The 23,326-nt window shown below is 40.0% G+C and overlaps 1 pseudogene; it reads left to right on the top strand.

Moving 5' to 3' along the window:
* Positions 1-15,006: 15,006 nt before the first annotated feature.
* LOC124617177 lies at positions 15,007-15,132 on the top strand (annotated as a pseudogene).
* The last annotated feature ends 8,194 nt before the right edge of the window (positions 15,133-23,326 follow it).

Below are 23,326 nucleotides of genomic sequence, written 5' to 3'. Positions count from 1 at the left end.
CTCAGATGTTAAGTCCTATAGTGCTCAGAGCCATTTGAACCATTTGGTTACGAAGCAAACAACACGTCCTACATTGTTCCTGCCATAGAATGTTGCTGCATAAATTACCATAGTAGGAATAAAGCTAATGCGAGAGACAGATATAACTTGTATAACCTTCTCATAATAATTCATTGCAGAATGAGTTAGGCCTATGCCGTCATTTGCCAATTGCTGTAACTCTTTGAACAGATTTTTTACCGCCACTTCACAAGAGAAGCACGATGGCTCCCAGACTTGAAAGATTTCCAAGCAATATCTTTTGTTTATTCTTAAAACATTAGCAGCTAGAAACAGCGAATGTATCGTACCTCTCGAGCAATGCACATGCGCGACCTTGACACCAGAGCACATGCGTGAAATTAGAAGTTAATTTAGGGAGGAGCTAGTTTCACATCAAAGTAACGCCCAGCAGATAAAAACAGCTAAGCTAGAATATGATTTAAGCAGTGCTCTTAGGTTCCTACCTAACAACACTCTATGAAATCGCGACATATTTGGAAATAAATCACCAAGTATTTGAGACAAGCAAGAATGCAAATTCCATTGTTGCTCATTTCACCTGCAGCAAATTCATCTTTCGTTTTTAATCAGACTGAAGTCACAAAATCAAACAAACTCAGTCCTGAGGTAGGGCACTCATATATGTATGTAGCATCGAAAATTGCAGAATACACTTTATTACCTTAATAAAAAAGTCTCAGAATATTTTGCAAAAATCAAAACGTATACAACAATTGAATATGGTAGGATGCAAAACCTACTTGCGTTGACTACTTAATATCTCCAGCCACTACATCACGGCGATCACACAGAACAGGTTCGCAACTGTGTCTTTCATCCTCCTAAACGCTCTACCATTGATGTGTCGTTGACTGACATTTAATTGTAACAAATCACACCAAGAGTGGCATGTTTGTAATAAATCTTCAATGTGCTGTTGCCTTGAAACAGCACACTATCATAACACTCAAGTTATGATACGAAAATAATGAATTACGGCGAAATCTAATATGTTATCTCCAAGGTTATTCATTTGTCGACTGCTATCGAGTTTGATGTTCGTGTTGAGTTTAGACACGTCCTTTTGACATCACATTAAGTTTCAAGTGACACGAGCTTCATCCAGGTATTATTCTACATTCTGTCATGTAAGAAACATAACTAGCGCAATTGCCTTCTGGCGGTATACTTTTCTCATCATAGGAATGAACCTGATGTAAAAAAACACAAACGCGATTGTTGGTCAGTAACCGTAGCACGCATGCATTGGTGTTGTTACGCTCTTGGAAGTTAAGCCCTATTTATGTATCAGATATCTTACTAAGCTACGGTAAATGAAACTTTAAGACATTCTAACGTATTAACAGCCATCAACGCTTTTCTTAATCTTATTTTAGCTATGCAGATTTTATTTAAAAAATCTAAGCTGAGATTGTCGCGCTGTTAATACGTACTATGAAAATGGCTGACGCTGCTTCCTTCTCCGTAGCGGAACGCGCGTGGAACATCGTCAAAAAGCATCGAGAAATAGATAGTTCTCAATGTTTTTCAGAAGCTTCTAGAAAAAAATCGGCTTCGAAGTTTTCCTTATTGAAGTTAAGACTTTTTGTGAACGAGATGCGTAGCCAAATCAGCCGTGCGTAAACATCATTTTTAAGAAAAATGAACATCATCTTATTTCTAATTACGTAATTCCAGTTTCCATTGCAAATTTAAATTCTTAATTATTGACAGCTCATAAAGGATAGTAGTAAGGTTTTCTAAATTAAGAAAACTTAACAAATTAAAGTTTTCGAACAAAAATGAAAAATCAGATACAGTTTTTCTGGATTGTGCCCATTGTTCTTTTGCACAGATGTGGTCTCTCACCAACTAGAAAGTGTCGTATAAACATGGAAAACATAATTTTTACGGCATCAAGCACACAGCACAAATGCTGCATTCTTACAGCTGTTGGAACATGAACACAACAGCACTCATCCGGAGCCAAGTTACAGGATTTGTTATGAGAAATAACAAGACATTTAAGGTGCCAGACGTGCTGGAACTAATGCACGAAGCTTTGTAAGACGTCACTGCCGAAGACTGGCGTGATTTTTTTCTTCTTTGTTGTATTTCAATTCCCCATCGGGGCGGGCTGGCAGCAGCATATGCGCTGCTCTTCAGCCGAAAGACATAGAACAAACAATAGAAGACATTTAAAAATAACAAAGGAGAGAATATGGTGAACATAGATATAAAAAAGGGGGGAACATCATGGAAGACAATAGACAAAAAACGGGGTGACTGTAAAATGGAGATAAAAAACTGTTTAAAAGTAGCACACACAAAAGCCACACACCGCGACAATTAAAAGAACACAAGGCACAGTATGACTGGAGCATAAAAGGTATCGACGGATGGCGTAGCACATAACAAACACTGACGGCGAACCTCAAGGCAGTACACAATTAAAATCACACCTCTTGACGCACACGAGAAACAGCACTAAACACAACACTGATGTGGCACACTGACGATGATCAAAACAGAGGATCTGCCAGGCGCAAGGAGATGAGGGAGACCGGAAGAAAGGAGGGAGGGGAAGAGATGGGGGAGGTGAGCGGGGGGGCGCGCTGAAGAGGGCCAGGTAGGGAGGGATGTGGGAAGGAAAGAGGCAAGTATGGGGTGCAGGGTCTCAGGGGAGGGGGGGGGGGAAGGAGGAAAATCCGCTCTGGGAGAAGGAGGGAAGAGGAGAAAAGAGAGCCCTGGGGAGGGGGGGGGGAGCAAGGCCAGGTTATAGTTGGAAGGAAGGGTAGGTGTCACGGCGAAGTTCGTCATCCGGGAGGGGGAGGTGTTGGAAATTGCCCTGATGAAGGACTGGCGTGATATAGAAAGGCAATTTATAAAAGAAAATGTGGTGCCGGGATGGTTACGTGGACTCTTTTGTTGATTGACTCGTCATCAACTAGCAGATGACAGTTCCAGTAATGGAATGTACCCATTGGTTATAATTAAACTTTCCCTATTTAACACATTATAACAGGGAAACAATTGCCATACGGGAAACAACCTTGGCAGCTTCAGTGTCCAGAGTGCGGAGGGCTTGATTTCCATGCGTCACAGCGCCACCGTCCAGTTCCAACTATGGCCACCAGGTGCCACGATCAGTCATCGTGATTTATAGTCTCACACACCTGACCAGTCACAGCGCACCTGTTGACGTATCAACATGACTTGGACAAAAGGAGCAGGGCATTATCGGTCAAAACAACAGCAATGCTGCAGCTGCACTTCGAGAACGTTGCCGGCTGAAAGGATTACGGATTTCTCTGCCTGCTGTGCGGAGCGTGATGAAGTAGTTCGAATTAACTGGAGAACTGGGCGTCGCTCCGGGAAGAGGCCGACGACCGGTTGCACCACAGGTGTTGCTGTTGCTATGGCAAACAACGCTGCGCGCAATTCCCGATAGTCGGGCAGTGCGCGTGCTGTGTCACGACAGTTGAACATCCCGTGGTCTACTGTACGGAAGGTGCTTCGAATCATTCTCAAATGGTATCCGTAAATGGTGTCGACTTCGCTCTCTGCTTTCTCGCAAGGACTGAAGTTGACGAGGTCTGGCCCTGAACCATCCTATGGTCAGACGAAGCTCATTTTTCTCTGACGGGCGAAGTAAAGACACAGAATTGCCGAGTGTGGGGGTCTGCACCTCCAGTCACTGTGCTTGAGGTTCCTCTGTATGGTGAACGTGTCCCCGTATGATGTGGCTTCACGGCTAAGTTCGTCATTGGCTGATTCCTTTTTGAACAGGTTGGCGCTCCAGGACCAAAGACGTGCAGTGAGACTGGCCAGCGTTCATCAGCACGATATACTCGTACAGGAGAGCGCTGGCACGATCACCTGATTTCACTCCCTGTAATTTCTGGTTGTTGGGCTGTCTGCAGGATAGGGTTTACCAGGGGAACAGCCACACATGGCCTGATCTGAAGAGCTACATCATGAGCAATTTTTGAACTCACAAAAAGACGCTCTCGATAAGCTTCATCGATCAGCATCCACACAAATTAAAAATAAAACTGAAGTATGCTTAAATGGCGATGGCATTTACATAAAAATGAAAATGAGGTAATGGAATGCTAAACTCAAGCTATCTCACATTCAAGTACGTGGTACTTGCAGCAATCGTGAAAAAAATCACAAATTTGGGCCCAGGCATATGGCCTAATACGTTACCATCCTCCATGATAGGCCCTACTAAAATTGAAAATTCTGATTACCCTTTCAGTGACACGAGAAGAACATTTTCAGCTCAGTTTTAGAGCAGAACTTTACTCAATGGAGAACAAAGCGATCTAAAATGGCTCTTGTATTCGACATCTACCGACAAAGGTTTTTTTTCTGTTTTGTTAACTTTGTAGATCTCTTTCAAACAAGCTGTCAAATGATGGACAATTTAATTTGGTTCACTTAGGAAATCAGCTTCAAGAACGTGAACAATGATTTAATTACATACACTACTGGCCATTAAAATTACTACACCAAGAAGAAATGCAAATGATAAACGGGTATTCATTGGACAAATATATTATACTAGAACTGACATGTGATTACATTTTCCCAGGTTCGATTCCCGGTGGGGTCAGGGATTTTCTCTGCCTCGTGATGACTGGGTGTTGTGTGGTGTCCTTAGGTTAGTTAGGTTTAAGTAGTTCTAAGTTCTAAGGGACTGATGACCATAGCTGTTAAGTCCCATAGTGCTCAGAGCCATTTGAACCATTTTTTTTTTTTTTTGTGATTACATTTTCACGCAATTTGGGTGCATAGATCCTGAGAAATCAGTACCCATAACAACCACCTCTGGCCGTAATAACGGCCTTCATACACCTGGGCAATGAGTCAAACAGATCTTGGATGGCGTGTACAGGTATAGCTGCCCATGCAGCTTCAACACGATACCACACTTCATCAAGAGTAGTGACTGGCGAATTGTGACGGGCCAGTTGCTCGGCCACCATTGACCAGACGTTTTCAATTGGTGAGAGATCTGGAGCATGTGCTGGCCAGGGCAGCAGTCGAACATTTCCTGTATCCAGAAAGGCCCGTACAGGACCTGCAACATGCGGTCGTGCATTATCCTATTGAAATGTAGGGTTTCGCAAGGATCGAATGAAGGGTAGAGCCACGGGTCGTAACACATCTGAAATGTAACGTCCACTGTTCAAAGTACCGTCAATGCGAACAAGAGGTGACCGAGACGTGTAAACACTAGCACCCCATACCATCACACTTGGTGGTACGCCAGTATGGCGATGACGAATACACGCTTCCAATGTGCGTTCACCACGATGTCGCCAAACACGGATGCGACCATCATGATGCTGTAAACAGAACCTGGATTCATCCGAAAAAATGACGTTTTGCCATTCGTGCACCCAGGTTCATCGTTTTTAATAAAATTAAATAAAAAATAAATAGTTAATGAAATGATTTTGTTTTCAAATGTTACCTTTTTTAAATTGTTTTTGTTATTTTTTATTTGCTCTTTCTTTCAGTCAGTACGAACTTTCTTGTAGAACCTCTTATTTTCGTGTGGTAATAAAAATCCATTTAGACAGCATTAAGTACATTTAAAATTACGTGAACTTAGTCAACCCTCTCATGCTGATAAATTCATATTAACTGATTAAGAATATTTAGTTGAGAATTATATCTTTTACATAATTCGGCCTTGGCCCACATTTTCTAAATGCAGTGGGCTTTTTTTTAATATTTATTTACTGAATGTTTTCCCGGCGTTAGCTATGGAACACAAGACTGTCTCTATTAGCAGAAAATGGTTAAATATTGCCAAGCCGACGTTTAATTATCATTGATAAAACACACTTCACTATACATTTAAGTTATTTGAAAGAACTAACAAATTGTTAAATTTCAACGTTAACTATCCGCCTATGAATGCACAAATGTGAAACTAGTAATAAATTCCGTCAGTCTCAGGATCGCTGTAAAAGAAAAACATTTTCTTAATTCACTGCTAATTTTTATCTGCTCCCGATTTACGGGTTTGGTTAATTCTTCTTAGCGGAACAATTTTTTAAATGTGCCGCCGCTGCAAATCGTTCGGTCGCGGCACAGCCCAGCAACAGCGATAATTGCTAAAAATGCTGAAAATTCTTTAAAGAAATATTATAGATGACATGGGCAAGCTAATTTACATTAGTAATACACACTTTTGATAAATTATAATGTATTTAGACCACAACAATAATTCAACTTACATTAGTTTGTAATTTCTCCTCTAATGGCGGCTAAACCTAGATACAGACAAATGAAGTCTACCCATTCATAAAATGCTACGTCACAGGTTCCTCTCTCTCTCAGCTCTCGAGGAAGAAGACAAAGAATGCACACTATGTATTCCTATTTATATCACTATCAACCGTTAATGTCTCTTTGCAATCTGCGGCTGTATTTTAAATTTTTGTTATCGCAGCTATTGACACATTTCGTAATTACATTATGAGTATAGAAATATTACAATCATAAATACATCGAGAATATTACTACAGAAAATATTACAATAATAACGAATGTCCGTTACACAAAATTAAATAATATTTTTTGTTAAATAATTACAGTATATACAAATTGCTTCATAGCGGCGTATATAGTACAATTAAATTTTAGTTTATTAATAGTGTGTGTGTTGCCAGGGAACGTTACACGTTGAGTACACCATCGCAGGCGCTCCTGTCTGTGATGCAGCGACAAGGGTAACCGCAGCCACGGTCTCCGAGCTGATAGTCCATGCTGCTGCAAACGTCGTCGAACTGTTCGTGCAGATGGTTGTTGTCTTGCGGCCGTGCGGTTAAAGGCGCTTCAGTCTGGAACCGCGTGACCGCTACGGTCGCAGGTTCGAATCCTGCCTCGGGCATGGATGTGTGTGATGTCCTTAGGTTAGTTAGGTTTAATTAGTTTTAAGTTCTAGGCGACTGATGACCTCAGAAGTTAAGTCGCATAGTGCTCAGAGCCATTTGTTGTCTTGCAAACGTCCCCCCATCCGTTGACTCAGGGATCGAGACGTGGCTGCACGATCCGTTACACCCATGCGGATAAGATGCCTGTCATCTCGACTGCTAGCAATACGAGGCCGCTGGGATTCAGCACGGCGTTCCGTATTACCCTCCTGAACCCACCGAGTCTATATTGTGCTAACAGTCATTGGATCTCAACCAATGCGAGCAGCAATGTCGCGATACGATAAACCGCAATCGCAATAGGTTACAATCCGACCTTTATCAAAGTCGGAAACGTGATGGTACGCATGTCTCCTCCTTACACGAGGCATCACAACAACGTTTCACCAGGCAAGGGCGGTCAACCGCTGTTTGTGTATGAGAAATCGGTTGGAAACTTTCCTCATGTCAGCACGTTGTTGGTGTCGCCACCGGCACCAACCTTGTGTGAATGCTCTGGAAAGCTAATCATTTGCATATCACGGCATCTTCTTCCTGTCGGTTAAATTTCGCGTCTGTAGCACGTCATCTTCGTGGTGTAGCAATTTTAATGGCCAGTAGTGTAGATTGTACAAAAAATGGATAGACTGCGCGATGAGGTTGAAACAAAAAAAATGGTATTGATCGAATTGATCTCGAACTACTGGCAGAAGGGAAGAAACATTGGGGTCAGGTTCTAAAGAGAATTACACTCCCCGTCAGGTACCTCGCTCAGCATAATACGGCTGGCTCAAAAAGCGACAAGCACTATCAAAATAATATTGGTGATTTTCGTTGTTTGATTGAAATGATAGCAGAATTTGACCCTGTCTTGCTGGAATATTGATGGAGGATAAAAACTCAAGAAATCATTACTATTGTCTTGGAAAAAATATTGAGAATGAAATTATAAATATGCTTGCCTACAAAGACAAAGACAGCATTGTTAATTTTGCAAAAGAAAGTAAATAATTCTCAGTCGTACTTGAGTGTACTCCTGATACGAGCCATAATGAAAACGTGACATTGACTGTTAGGTTTGTGAATGTATCAGAAGCCGCAGTGATCATAGAAGAACACTTTCTCAACTTTCTGGACGTCACTTCAACAATAAAAATGGTTCAAATGGCTCTGAGCACTATGCGACTTAACTGCTGAGGTCATCAGTCGCCTAGAACTTAGAACTAATTAAACCTAACTAACCTAAGGACATCACACACATCCATGCCCGAGGCAGGATTCGAACCTGCGACCGTAGCGGTCACTTCAACAATAGCAGGAACTTTGATTGAAATCCTTTTGTCGAAACTAAATCAACTAGGTCTCGATATTCATGATTTCAGAGACCAAAGTTATGATAATGGCGCAAATATGGAAGGTCATCGAAGTGGTGCTCAGTGCCGAATCCTAAAATGTAATCGAAGACTATTATGCTATGCGCTAACCACCGTGTTAATCTTGTGTTATCGGATGCGGCAAAATCTACAGCAAAAGCAGTCAGATTTTTGGTGTAAGTCATAGAATATACATTGCTTTTGGTGAATCCGGTCAGAAATCGGAAATTTTATTGAACAGGGTACCAATTTTAACAGTGAAGGAGCTTTCAAATACTCAATGGAAATGTACGGTGGAGAATGTCAAAGCTACAAGATACCAGGCAAGAGAGGTAACAAGTGCCCTTCTTGAGGTGAGCTAATCGGAAACAAAGAGCGAAGCACACTCGCTTGCTGTGAACGAATGAGGAAACTTAAGAGCCCATTGTAGGTGTTATCATATGGTGCAATCTTCTCCTTGCCTTAACGCAGTAAAGCACTCCAAGCAGAAAACATGGACGTGAAAGTAACAAGTAAATCCTTCGGAAGTTTAGTGACTTTTGGGAATCTCCGTGCAGAAGGTACTGATTAACGCGCAGATAACTGCGAGAGAGTTTACAGATTGAGCTAAAATTTCAAGCAAAGAGAATTGGCGAGAAGACGAAGCAATCTGATTACGAAAGTGACGACATGGTTTGCAGGGCACAACATATGAAACAGAAATACATTATTGATTTTTTCTACCATTTCGTTGACGCAGTATTAAAAAGTTTGAAAGAAAGGTTTGCGTAATTTGCTAAGTATTCCGAAAATTCGGATTTCTGTTTTCTCCAGGGTATTTAAGGTACATACTGGACGAAGAACTGAAAATGCTATGTAAAAAATCCGAGAAAGAGCTAAGTATAAACATAAGTAGTGAATGTTCAAAAGACATGGTTGTATCAGAATTTTTGACAGAGAAATTGAAGTATTCAGAGAAAGGGCGCGCAAGCATATGAAAACTGCAGTGTTAATATTTAAATGAAATTGGAAACCTTTTTCCCAACATTTATATTGCCTGCAGAATTTTGTTGCCTACAATGTTTACTGAAATACTCCCTTTCATATTCTAAAGGCGGCAGGGGTAAAATACAGGGAGCAAAAGGCCATTTACAATTAGTACAGTAACCAGATGGCAGTTATAAGAGTCGAGGGGTACGAAAGAGAAGCAGTGGATGAGAAAGGAGTGAGACAGGGTTGCAGCCTATCCCCGATGTTATTCAAACCGTATATTGAGCAAGGAAACAAAAGAAAAATTTGGAGTGGGAATTTTCCTTTTGTTTCCTTTACTGCTTGCTCAATATACAGATTGAATAACATCGGGGACAGGCTACAACCCTGTCTCACTCCCTTCCCAACCGCTGCTTCCCTTTCATGCCCCTCGACTATTATAACTGCCATCTGATTTCTGTACAAATTATAAATAGCCTTTCGCTTCCTGTATTTTACCCCAGCCATCTTTAGAATTTGAAAGAGAGTATTCCAGTCATCATTGTCGAAAGCTCTCTCTAAGTCTACAAATGCTAGAAACTTAGGTTTGTCTTTCCTTAATCTATTTTCTAAGATAAGTCGTAGGGTCAGTATTGCCTCACGTGTTCCAACATTTGTGCGGAATCCAAACTGATCTTCCCCGAGGTCGGCTTCTACCAGTTTTTCCATTCGTCTGTAAAGAATTCGCGTTAGTATTTTGCAGCTGTGACTTATTAAACTGATTGTTCGGTAATTCTCACATCTGTCAACACCTGCTTTCTTTGGGATTGGAATTATTATATTCTTCTTGAAGTCTGAGGGTATTTCGCCTGTCTCATACATCTTGCTCACCAGATGGTCCCGAGTTCGAGCCTCGGTCGGGCACACAGTTTTAATCTGCCAGGAAGTTTCATATCAGCGCATACTCCGTTGCAGAGTGAAATTCTCATTCTGGAAACGTTTGAATTTGATCAAGAATTATTTCAGGAGCAACATCTCGCAGAACGTCCGCCTGCTCTTGCCATGTTGACAGTGAAATGGGACGTAGTTTAGAACTGAGTTTTCACGATATTGTTGATGAATTTGTTCGTCAGAAAGCAAGAAAAAGGTGTTCTGTATAAAGCGTGAAAAGCAGAAAACCCTTAATGTCCACAACTTACAAATCATTTATTTCATGTGAATCTAGAGCATAGTGAAGTGATGAATACGTTTGAGAGTGTATCCTAAGCAATATCTGTAAACCATATTTGAGTTCGAATTCGAAGGATTAGTAAAATTTTATTAACTAGCATACCTATTAAGATTCATTCTTCCATGAATTATTTTATTATCACATGGCCTGCTGCAGTAATTGTCTTCTGATTTATTAGTAGTAAGTCAGCGACAAAACTTAGCTGTTTTAAACGTGGCACAAGTGTATCATCTGTACTGGTGTACGGGCCGGGAGGGGGAGAGGATACTTAGATGAAGAGCGCCTCGGAGGAATTTTGCACAGTGCCCCGCGCAACGTCTGTGAAGCTGCGGCATTTCACCGCGTTGCAGCTGCAACATGGCCCACACGCATCAATTGGGGAGTTCAAACGGGCGATGCAGTGGGTGTGCAAAGGACCAGCTGACGGCAGTCGACTCTGGGAACGCGGTGGCCAGCTGACAGACACCGAACAGTGTTGTGTTCTCCGTTCTGTGTCCGTAACTACGAAGTGTGTTTCACAATGAGTCCTCTGGACATAGAGAAAATCGACACAGAGATTCTAATAACGGAGGTGGACAAGAGGCCTCGTGTTCGGGACGAAAGAACCGAGAAACAAAAGTATAGAAACAAGAAAGACACAGCATGACATGACATTTTCTGTGAATTATTTCCTGATTTCGCAGTGAATTCACGTAGAGAGAGAAAATTTGTCGGTAACTTTTTTCACTTCTTCATTATTTTAATAATACTTTGGTACGGAGGCCCAGTCGGAATTGCAACGCAATTGGCGGTTTACTTCTCCGGAACTCGTTAAGAATTTTTATTCAGAGACTCGTCAACAGTCACAAGTTTTGAGAGACCCTACATTTCTCGTATTGTAGGCATGTTGATTTGCTTCTTCCGACAGAACCTAGCGAAAAGCCTATTTCAGTTGCAGTTATTATGGAATCCAGTAACGAGTTTATTTTTTACGAAGACTTGCAAGCACAAGGCAGATCAAATAATTCCCAAAATTCGCCATAGTATGTATGGTTTGTAAAGTATTCCCGGTCTAAATAATAGAAGGTTAGATAGCGGGAAACATGTCTGCTTCACCCATTGTTGGTATAAATATGAGCGTGCAGTTTGTTAATTATTTTGTTGTGAAGTTGCACAACACCTGCAATGGATGACCGATTAAAATGAAACATCGATGGCAGCATGCATTAAAATTTCGCACAGTCGTTTCATAAAGAATCTGCAATAACGGTGCCGATTCTTTTGCACTGCATGAAATTAAGGCACATGATCGCCTTGGTCACTTACGTCATTAGGAAGACTGATACATCACTAAAAATAGAACCTTAAACAAACCACTTTCAGTATTCACTGCCCTAAAAGGGGTTTCTGGATAGTGTGAGATGGTCAACAGTATCAGATTAATTTTTTATGTTTGAAATGAATTACAAGTATGCCTACCGAAAGTAACAATCAGTATACAACAATCAAATTACCGAAATGGTACCTATGAATGGAAATGCGTATGACAGCTCATATTCTGCCTTATATGTACCTTCAATTCTGTTGTCCTGTCAAGCCATTTTACTTGCCTCTCCTACAAAATAATTTGAAATTACTTCTCTGTTTCTTATTGGTGAAATATTGCTTCCTTCACCCAAGTTTGTGACAAACTCGAATCTTCTCACAACAATTGTGTCTACAATTTTGTGATTATCTCTCTTTCTCTCTCTCTCTCTCTGATTCATAATTATGCAGAAGACAACTTGCTTTCGTTATATCAGTAGCAAACCCAAATGTTACATTCGTTGATCGCTGGTTCACGTGTCATTTGTACGACAATACGCCAAAGGAGTATACAACGTACCTAAGAGCTCACAACAAACGATAGTTTGGAAATTCTTTCCTTACCCAACATTTTATTCCCATGTGGTCGTAGTACCTGTTCTCAGAGTGCAAATGCTTCGTTACCTACAAACACGTAAGGCGCAACTATCTCACTGGCATTTGACAAGCCAGATGGCTCTGTATATAAAACGTATTTTCGTTCATTTCCACAGTGTTGATTTTTTAACAATTGTGCTGTCTGAAACTTTTCCACTCCTCATCTGTGACTAAGGCAGACAGTTGCCTCACAAAAAAATGGTTCAAATGGCTCTGAGCACTAAGGGACTCAACTGCTGAGATCATTAGTCCCCTAGAACTTAGAACTAGTTAAACCTAACTAACCTAAGGACATCACAAACACCCATGCCCGAGGCAGGATTCGAACCTGCGACCGTAGCGGTCTTGCGGTTCCAGACTGCAGCGCCTTTAACCGCACGGCCACTTCGGCCGGCACTTGCCTCACAGGTAAAATCGCGCAGCACACTGTTCTCCCTATATCACTGCTTTTGACTTGCTAGATTTGTGTAAGTAGCGCAGCTCAACTATGTGACAACCAGGAGTCAAATACATAAAACATCTTACGCTCAATATCTAGTCATTAATTAATGAATTTAAGTTGATGTTAATCTACCGTTTTTATATTGTACACCAGAAGGCTCAATGAAAGTAGCGCAATTTGGGACTGTAACCGGATATACACAAAGAAAGTGGAGACGTCTGGTTCAGAATCAGTAAAAAGTTTGAAATACATTTACGCTGAGCAAGTGGTGTTTTTGGCATCTGTTTAGAAACAAGTGATTCAGTTTCGAGTCTATGCGAAGACGGAATATGGCTCTTGGGATATCCCCTGGAATTATCCTTAGCCGAAGACAACACCGGTAATCCAGCAACACACGAGCAGATTTCAATAGCGTCATTAGTTCCACAAAACAAAATAACAGTGAGAAATGTGAAACTCGATATTGGAGCTAAATCATGCCAATTTCTGGATAGTTCTCCAATTTTTTCTCCGTCCCCTGAGCTCGAAGACGTTTTTCAATTCCTTGTTGCCTACTATGCGTAAATTTGGTCCGTGTGCAAATGATACGAACTGTTGCGTAATGTTTGTTAACGATAGCTACCCTCTACACTCCTTGCTATTAATAAAGTATTATCTACTGCATGCGCCCCACGCCTTAGCTACTAAAAATTCACGTCAACTGAAAAGACTTGCAATACGGCGGCCGAACCCCGAAGGGGATATCCCGTCTAATAAATGCCATACGATCATTCCATTTTATTCACAAGCACAAATTTTAAGGACTCAGTATATGAGGTTAGGAATCTGTATGGACCTAGGAGAAAATATTTTATACTTTTCAGTCCATTATAAAAAGGTATTATATTAAAAAGTTTTTATTTAAATAATTAATTTCTGATTTTTAGTCTTGTGTGTAAAATTTTTCAGTCGATTTCAAACATTTTGATGAGATTACAACAGACGTGTTGTAAATTTCAGGTTGATTTCAGTTTCTCTTCACCTGAATTCAACCAATATGTTGCCTCCTTTTACGTATGTCTCGCGAAAGAACTGTGAAGCTAAAAATGAGAGAGAATCGCTAACCTTAAAAAACGGAAACATTCGCGACAGGCACAGTGGTATAGAAAGCACTGTTACCACATACCAGACACTTAATCGAGTTAATATGAGTTGTCATCCACTTATAAGCTATGTTGAATGACTCAAGTTTCTAGCTCCATGAGACGTTGGTTTAAAATCAACTGCAAAATTTGTGTTGAACAAGAAAGCGACCTAATCAAATCGTGATAAAAGGGCATTGTGTGGACGCAGGTTCATAGGAGGGAGTTTCTGTTGCGTAACTCACTGTGCGTGCTATGGTTGTATACCCTGTTCCCTAGACAATTGCTAACGGCAGAACGCGGAGCTGAACTGGACAGACGTACACACGGGACCGAAGGCATCCGACAACACTCGACAGTACACGATTGACGCACGTGGCTCGGCATTGTACAGTAACGTTATAGGTGTGGTGCGTTGTTAATGCCGCGTATTGTTAGTGTTTGCTGAAATGGATAGTCATCGCGCAAGAGTATGCTCACAAGGAAAAGTGTTGATAAATAACGTAGTTTAGTTCTGTCGGGAAGCAGCAGCCGCAGAAGGGAGAGTGTAAGGAGAGTGTGCAATGTGAACGTCAGACGGAGTGGTCAGAAAATTGTGACACCAATAAAGAAAAGACTGAGGAAGAAAACGAAGTGTTTCAACGACTTTGATATGTGTTTTTAGTGAAAAGAAAGTTCTTATAATACTACGACGTTAGAAAAAACCACCCGTCGAAAATTTTACGTTTAGGTGAATGATGATTAATTTTACAGGGAAACGAATAACTTAAGGAAAATTTTGAAAGATTTGGGGTTTCGTTTTTCAAACAAATGTAGAAACAGAAAAAGATAAATATTAGGTTGAAAGGGTAACACATCTTCTCGTAAAGCAGATATACAAAAATTGACCGACTCGGCATAAAATTCCGTTTGGTGCGGATTTAACACGATACGAACTTTAGGAAATGGCGAAATGTTACAAGCCCGAGGCAGATTATGTAGTAGGTGCAGTACTGAAAGGATCGGATATAAGTTGGGCTGACCCCTGCGATTACCCCTAATGTGGGTAACTCGGGTGCATAATTTTTGGTAGTCGGGACTGCGTTCGCGCAGACCCGGTCATAATATTACTTAAAACATAGCTATATAGATGATATATATGAAGAAGTCCCAGCTATATAGATATATATGAAGAAGTCCCATCACAAGCTGTTGCCCGCCCCACTGTGTTGGCGGGACTAAATAATAGGAACACTGCGCATACGTAATACGTTTCGAAGGTACAGCTTCATTCTTTGACATCCGTTCTGATTACTTTACGTCGTGGTAGTAGGGACTGCGTCCGTGCAGATCTGCTAGCGCATTATATTGTCTTGAAACATGTACGGGTTTATTCCGCTAAATACACTATAGACTCGTGTTCATTTCAAGGCGAGCTTCCTCCGATCGTCCACGGGTTTGAGACGCAAACTGTTCTTCCAAACACGTCGTTGAGGCGATGCTTAGGACATATCGAATTACGCGAATATAATGCGCTATCGAATGTAATGCGCACCCATATTTTAAAAATTAAATTAACAAAAAAAGGAATTTTGTCACATCACTGCTAGGGTATTTTTGTATAGTTGAAATTTATTTTGCAATGCTAACTTTACTTCAAATAATAGTGAATGTATACATGAACTACAAAAAACAACAATAATTTATTTTTAAGTTCCATTACGGTAATAAGTGACATTTTTATTATTAAAAAAGAACGCCTAACTTCGTTACCTACATGACATACAAAGCAACATACTGTAAATTACAGGCTTTACTCATCATTATTCACTAACCTCGGTGTCGTTCCAGAGCCCATCATCTTCACTGACATCCAGAGTATTTGAAATACAGCAATTATTGACTGATTTTATTAAGATCATTGGTGCTGCAGTGCATTTCCAGGCAGCCGAAACCCAGTGTGCAATAATTTAAGGGGGCTGCACGTTTAATTTTTTCTGTCGGAGTCAGTTCTCAGAGAATGTCAACGCAGTGGCTGGAGACGGCGGTCATTGAGTGATTGTGTGAATGTGTGTGTGCTCTCGTTTTCTGACAAAGGCTGTGGCCGAATATTTAGTTGTGAGCGTGTGACTACTTTACTATGTGCTCAGCTATCATCCTTATGGTGAGATACTACATGTCCTCATTATTTTTGATTCTCAGAGTATTTGCGCAAGTTATCTTGGATTGATCACCGCAGTCTCATTTCATCAACACGCTGTCTGTGACTTGTGAATATAGCTGGCCACCGGGCCACACCAGTGGATATCCACGACAGACAAAAACCGCAAGCGATTTCTGCGGGTATCTCTAACAGATCAGGTCGCCAATCTGAAGCCCGTCATTTCTCACTGATGTGTAGGCCCTGCTTCTTGGATCTAGTCTCACCAATCTGCTGTGGGCTGGGTCTGTTTGTATGTGCCATAATTTGGAGGATTTTCACGATTTACCCGTAGAACCAGGACTGTGGTGCTCCTCGGCAGGCCAGAGGCCACGGGGGATGGATTTCAGAAATTGCGACTGTCTCCCTGCAAGTACATAGTACAATGCAACATTTTATAGACATTTTATTTATTCTAGTACATTTTGGCACTTCAGAAGTAGTTTATATTTCAGAAAGTATGGACGATAACAAGAAGAAAGTTGTAGCAGTTGCTGGCGGTTTGTACGCTATATACTCATGCATTTCTCGAAAGAAACATCACACAGTATCCTGTGAAATAATAGATGTAATACAGTGGATAACAACCGACAATAACGAACAGAGTAGAACCAACATATTATTGTCGGTCACCTATAGTATTGGTTTACACAACTCTTCCGCACCTTATACACTTCTTTCAAGAGGCATACTTTCATCTGAGGTTATTTCTGAAATCAGCAAAGGTATTTTAAATGTGTCTTGCGACTCCAAGAGAATGTGTATTTTTATCACTTAAGTGTGTGTATCAGTTGACTGAAATAAAATAACAGTGGTCTTAATGAAACACTTACACCATTTGGCTTGCTTTCTCCTTCTAAAAACAGTTTGTTATAAAAGATGTTGATGTTAGTACTTACGATTTTTGCTGACACCAGGAAACGCTTCTGCTTGCAAGTTATTTTTTAGATATTTCGCAATCTGGCATTGCTATTTCTTGTACCATAGCTGCAAAGACCGATTTAAAATACCTTCAATATGGTCACACAAATGAATTTTTTTCTGAAACTTCCTTTCAAATTTTGTAGCTTAGTTTTTATAACAACACTGAGGTCCATAGTTAGAATACTGTCTAGCAGTTTCTCAATCATCTCTTTGTACGTCATAATTTTTTACATGTTGTGATGTTTACCCTCGCATCATTAATGGCAATTTTGTTTGTTGACATAACCACTGAGATGAAAATACGCTTCTTCTCTCGCCTACAGCTAGTTCAAGAAGCCTTGATTGTCCCCAATTTTAAACACTTCTATAGGCAGAGCCATTTGGTTTTCATCATCACTTTTACTTAACCATTGCACAACCTGTACTTTGTATGGTTGCATGTTTAAATCATTATGTAAAATGCTGTGCACACTCTGATTAAAATTCTGTGCACACTGTGATTATACATCCCTACTATTGCTGCAGTTTGGTTCACATAATGCTTTGAACTGTTATTTTATTTTTTCACCTCCTTTATTCATTCCTGTGGGTGAAAATTTCTGGGCCTTCATGGATATTTCAGCCTAAGTGCGCTTCCTGTTCCTTCAGAGTTTTTCACCTATAACCTGACTGCATGTGCCGATGGTACAGGATCATTCCATCTAAGTTTGAAATGGTGTTCGCATCTAGCTGCAGCAACACAGTCACCATTTTTGTAAAAGGCCTTCACAGTCACACCATGTTCAGGCCTGCTCCAGTGCTCCATCTCAGCAAATCGTGTACCTACTTGAATCATGAGACAAACATTCAGTGGTTCCAATAATATCATTACACTTTTAGACTAAGCCAAACAGCCCATTTTCTTGTCACACCCCGTATTTTAACACAACAAAGTATAAGAATACTTCGTTTACCCACTTCTTTTTGTTAGCGTTTACCCGTCTAGAACAAACTCCGCTGTATACAGGAATTGGCACATTTCATTTTATTTAACACTGAGGCCAGATGCCTTGTTGCCGCAGCCGTCAGTTACCCGAGAGAGGGAGGTTGTGTGTATCACATGTCTGTCAGTTGTGTTCTTTATGTGACCACATTTTAACTTCTTGCATATCATATTTTCTGAGGTTGAAAATGGGGAACAGCCCAGCATTTGCTTAAATAAACAGAGGAACTGCCTAAAAACCAACCTAGTTTGGCTAGTGCACCAGCCATGGTCCTTAAGCCACCACGCAATTTAATCCAGATCTGACTCACCTTCCTGTGTCGCAAGCTGACACACACTACCACTACAGTATGAGAGGTGACTGAAATGTTCTCAGCCCACGCACGAAATACTCGTCATAGCCGAATGTCAGTTTAGCAACTAATAGTATATTCCTTTGTCAGATTACATACTAAATTTTTCATTAATCTCTTTCTTTTGTTTCAGATATTGGCTTTAGAAGTGTCTAAGGTGTACACATTTTGAAAAATTAGTTAAGATAGCAAGTGTGCAGCCGTGCATTACCTGCTGGAATAGGCCACGAGTGCACAGAGCTTGAGAATGACATTATGGAAACACTATTGCACTGTGAAAAAGTGGGTGGCAGAATTCAAGTGGGGTAACACCTCTTTCCAAGATGCACTCCACCAGTGGAAAACCAGTGAAGGCCAGTACAAAGGAAAATGTCACTGCAATCCAGGATATCATCAAGGCAGACTGGCATGTGACAGAATGCTATATTGCTGAGAGAGTGGACATGTCTCAGGAATGTGTAGGATACATCATAAGAGTTGCATTTGACACACACGAGGTCTCATGTTGATGGGTCCCAAGAATGTTGACAGCAGAAAACGAACACCAGAGACACATCATGTCTGCCAAAAACTTGAATCTTTTTGATGCAGATCCTGTCACATTTCTCAAATGTTTTGCGACATTGGATAAAGCATGGTCTCATCACTTTCAACCCAAATCCGAGGTTCAATCGAAACCGTGGAAACGCCCCTCTAAGAAGAACAAGTCAGCCACATCAGCTGGCAAAGTCATCATCTCTATTTTTTGGGATTCAGGGGTGTTATTGTGGCTGAATACCTCAAAAAATGTGTTCTTTGAATGTGAAATGTGTTGGTATGATGACAAAACACGTGCTCTTTCATCACATACACATGTCATTGCAGTGTCTGCCATCGATTTCTATGACTTTGAAATGCTTCAGTATCCACCTTATTTTCCCCTTCTTGACTCACTCCGACTTTCATCTGTTCCCAAAAGCACAAATAACACCTTTCTGGAACCCATTTTCGATCAGATAGTGTCATGGCTGCAGTGCAGGACTTTTTTTTCCATGCAGAAAGAAACGTTCTATGAGGAGGGTACAATGGGCCTGCAGAATCAGTGGCAAAAGTGTCTAGCCCAAAGGCATGGTATGGGGCTCACAGATTTGGCTCAAACAATGTGAGCAGAATTAGGTAGATGTCCCTTTCAAGTTCCTAGAATATTTTGCCTGAGATTTAATATAAAGTATGAGGGATTTCTGAACAGCAATTGACATATCAGTGCCATGGCACAGTAGTTCAAATGTATTGACTGGTAGTTTGTCAGTTGTTTGATTCCTGCTGCATTTTATTTTATTCCTCACAATGTTGAACTATTAAATATAGAACAGTTCAGCTTATATATGTAAAATTAATATATTCAATTTAGTTATGATTACTACAGTTGTAAGCCAAAAGACTAGAGGTAGTGGTAAGAAAAGTGAGTATACGAGGGAATTTAGCTTGCAAGTGTATGGGGGGGGCCTCTCCAGGATAATATGGCTAAGGCCAGTATTACACTATCAAATTTTTTGTCCAATATCTTTGTCAAAGATATTTGATAGTGTAATAGGGACTTTGTCAAATGTCGTCCAATATTTGATCAAATCTAGGGTCTCGCTGTAGATTTGATCAAAGAAATCGCTTGTCTTCTGTTCACTGCAATGTGACATGTTACCACATGGAGCGCTAGCATCGCTACAGCATTCTGTCGTCTGTAGTGTTTTTATAAACATTGCCGGTAAATACAATTGGTGTGTGCCGACAACTACAAAATTAAGAGAGATGTATGAAGCTGATGAGGCGCTTTACAACGTCGGGTACCCTGAATACAAAAATAGATTAAGAAGATTCGAGACCTGACGTGACGTGACCTAACCTAACCTAACATAACCCTCTCTTGTAGCAAGGAATCGGAGTGTTACAGTGAGCATATCTTCTGAAGATGTAGCAGTTCTTGAGTGAATATTGTGCTTTGTGATATGAGGATACACTTCACTGAGCACATACAGAAATGTATGCTCATCCATTCCCAAGTAATTAATGCACGACTTGACGTCTTCCACTGCAAGCTCAAGTAACAAGTTTTGTTGAATGCTTTTATCGTGTCGTCGTAAAACCCACGGCTTCACCCAGATTAGATTAGTTTTTTGTTCCATAGATCCGTGCTGAGGAGATCCTCGTGGATATGGAACACGTCAATTTTTTTTAAGCTGAAATAACAATACTAATAGTATGAATAAGCACATCATTTGTTTCTATTAAAAATTTCGTCAATGGAGTTGGCCACTAGTAAGTCTTTCAGGCTTCTTTTAAACTGATCTTCATTTGTAACTAAATTTTTTATGTTTGCTGGCAAATTATTGAAGATGAGTGTTCCTGAGTAGTTGACCCCTTTTTGAACTAAAGTAAGTGCTTTTAAGTCTTGTGCAGATCATTTTTGTTCCTGGTATTGTATGTATGAACTGAGTTGTTTGTTGGAAAAAGAGATATATTATTTAGGACAAATTTCATTAAGGAGTAAATATACTGAGAGGCAGTAGTTAGTATACCCAGTTCTTTGAAGAGGTTTCTGCAGTGCGTCCGTGAATTTACTCCACAAATAATACGTATTACACGCTTTTGGACTCTTGAAAACTTTTGTTTGACTTTACGATTTACCCCAAAATATTATACCATATGACATTATGGAATGAAAGTAGGCAAAGTACGCAAGCTTTTTCATTTTTATGTTGCCTATGTCTGCTAACACTCGAATTGCAAATACAGATTTGTTAAGGTGCTTCTGCAGTTCTGTGGTGTGCTCCTCCCAACTGAATTTATTATCAAGTTGTAATCCCAGGAATTGAAGACTGACAACCTTGTATGTATGGTTCCTCTTTTTCCCCCACATCTTTTCCGCATGTGCACACAATGCAATTGCGGTAAGTGCAACTGCTGCGGTTAATAACAAGTTGTTGTCAGCCATCTTGGAACTTGGACGAAAAATTTGATGACAGTGTATACCCCTTCTAGCGCTACGTCAAAGATCTTTGTCAAATATATTTGATGGAATATTTGATCACATCCTTGATCAAATCTTTGACAAAGAAATTTGATAGTGTAATACCGGCCTAACTGCACAATCAAATGCTTTTGACAGGTAATAGAAAAATACCACTTGACAATGTTTTGTCATTTAAATTACATATAACCTGATTTGTCAGCCTAAAAACAGCAAGCCCTGTGGAGATAACCCTTTGAAATCCAAACTGAGCCTGACAAAGGATTTTATTTTGAGAGAGGCGTGTGAGTGCTCTTGCATACACAAGTTCCTCTTGTACCTTTGAAGAATTACGTAGTGAAATTGGTTTGCAGTCATTATGTCTTACTAACTTACAGGGGTTTGACAATAGCATATTTCAGTCTGTCTCCAAACATACCATGCGATAGTAATTAGTTGTACATGTGAATGAATACATTGGTTGTGTGTGAAAAACAGAACTTTAATACTTTATTTGAGATATCTAATACTTGAGAGTTTTTGGTTTTTAGGGAGTTCATTACATTTGTCATTTCTTTGGCATTATGTAGGACACATTGCGTCTTGCATACATTATTTTGGTTTATACCTTGAACTGTCCATGCCGATCCTCTGAGCTGCTTCAAGGAAACTATTATTAAATACATTGGCTATGAGGGGTAACAATATACATTGTCCGTAGGGAATCCGACAGAAGCTTGCGTAGCGTACACAGTGAGTCATAACCCAAAGAGAACTCTTTTGCACAATGAAAGTAAGATATGTTTGCACTGAATCATCTGGCTTTTCAAGCCATGTGTGTGTACTCAACAGCTGTTGAATATTGCATACGTTGCTGTGAATTGTTGGCAATAGATCTAATAACTCAACTGTTGTAAAACTTTGTGTAACCTTTTGCAGTGACAATACTTAACAACAGTATACGTTCCAGATTTTTGTGTTAAATCATGTCTTGTATGCAAAAAATTACCAACACACAGTATTTACGATTTTTTTTATTTTTTTTTTAACAACATCGTGATATGTTTATATGCTTTAAGTACAAGTCAGTGAAGAACATTGATTAACTACCTTTAAATAAAGGAGTAAACGTTTTGATCAAAACATTAAAAATTTACATAATAGTTTCAATTTCAGAGTGTTATTATTACTATTTCACCTGGATAATGTTATAATCATTTGTTTCGTTATCCTGAATGAATTGAGTAAATGAATGTGGTGTGTATGTGAAGTATGAATCACGCAAATTATGAACAACTACATATGAGCAAGTGTGGGAATCTGAATTTATTGCTTTGAAATGAGTCACATACAAAGGGTAGATGATAATTGTAAAGTAGCTGGTTTTTCTTATTTTAGACACACAAAACTTACTTCAGCCCATCAGATGATTAAAGATGAGGTTAATTTGTTTCTATTTGCTTTTTGGGAATGTGTTATTTTGTAATTCCATGTGAAATGATTTCGGTATAGGGACTGACAGAGAGGGAGAGTACCGTGCTATGTGAATTGAAATATTAAACTTATTGGCTGTTGTGTTATTTTGGCAATTACAGTAGAGATATCTTTCGCACTTTGTTACTGGGAGAGGAATTTCATGCATGAGTCGAGAGGAATCTGGTCAGCTCTTATAACAAGAGATCATGTAGCCTGGAGCTCTAGACATTCCTGTTAAAAATGAGTTTATTTATTTATTGACATTTTGAGTTATTTGGAATAGTTGATCATTTGTGGACAATGTATACCAAATTTTTGATATTTTAGTGAGAACTGAATACTTACCTTCATAGGGAATAAATTTCACATGGCATGCTGTGCAGTTATAGCTGTTAA

Source organism: Schistocerca americana, chromosome 5 (genome assembly GCF_021461395.2).
Source record: "Schistocerca americana isolate TAMUIC-IGC-003095 chromosome 5, iqSchAmer2.1, whole genome shotgun sequence".
Lineage (NCBI taxonomy): Eukaryota > Metazoa > Arthropoda > Insecta > Orthoptera > Acrididae > Schistocerca > Schistocerca americana.
This window is presented reverse-complemented; position numbering and strand designations above follow the sequence as displayed.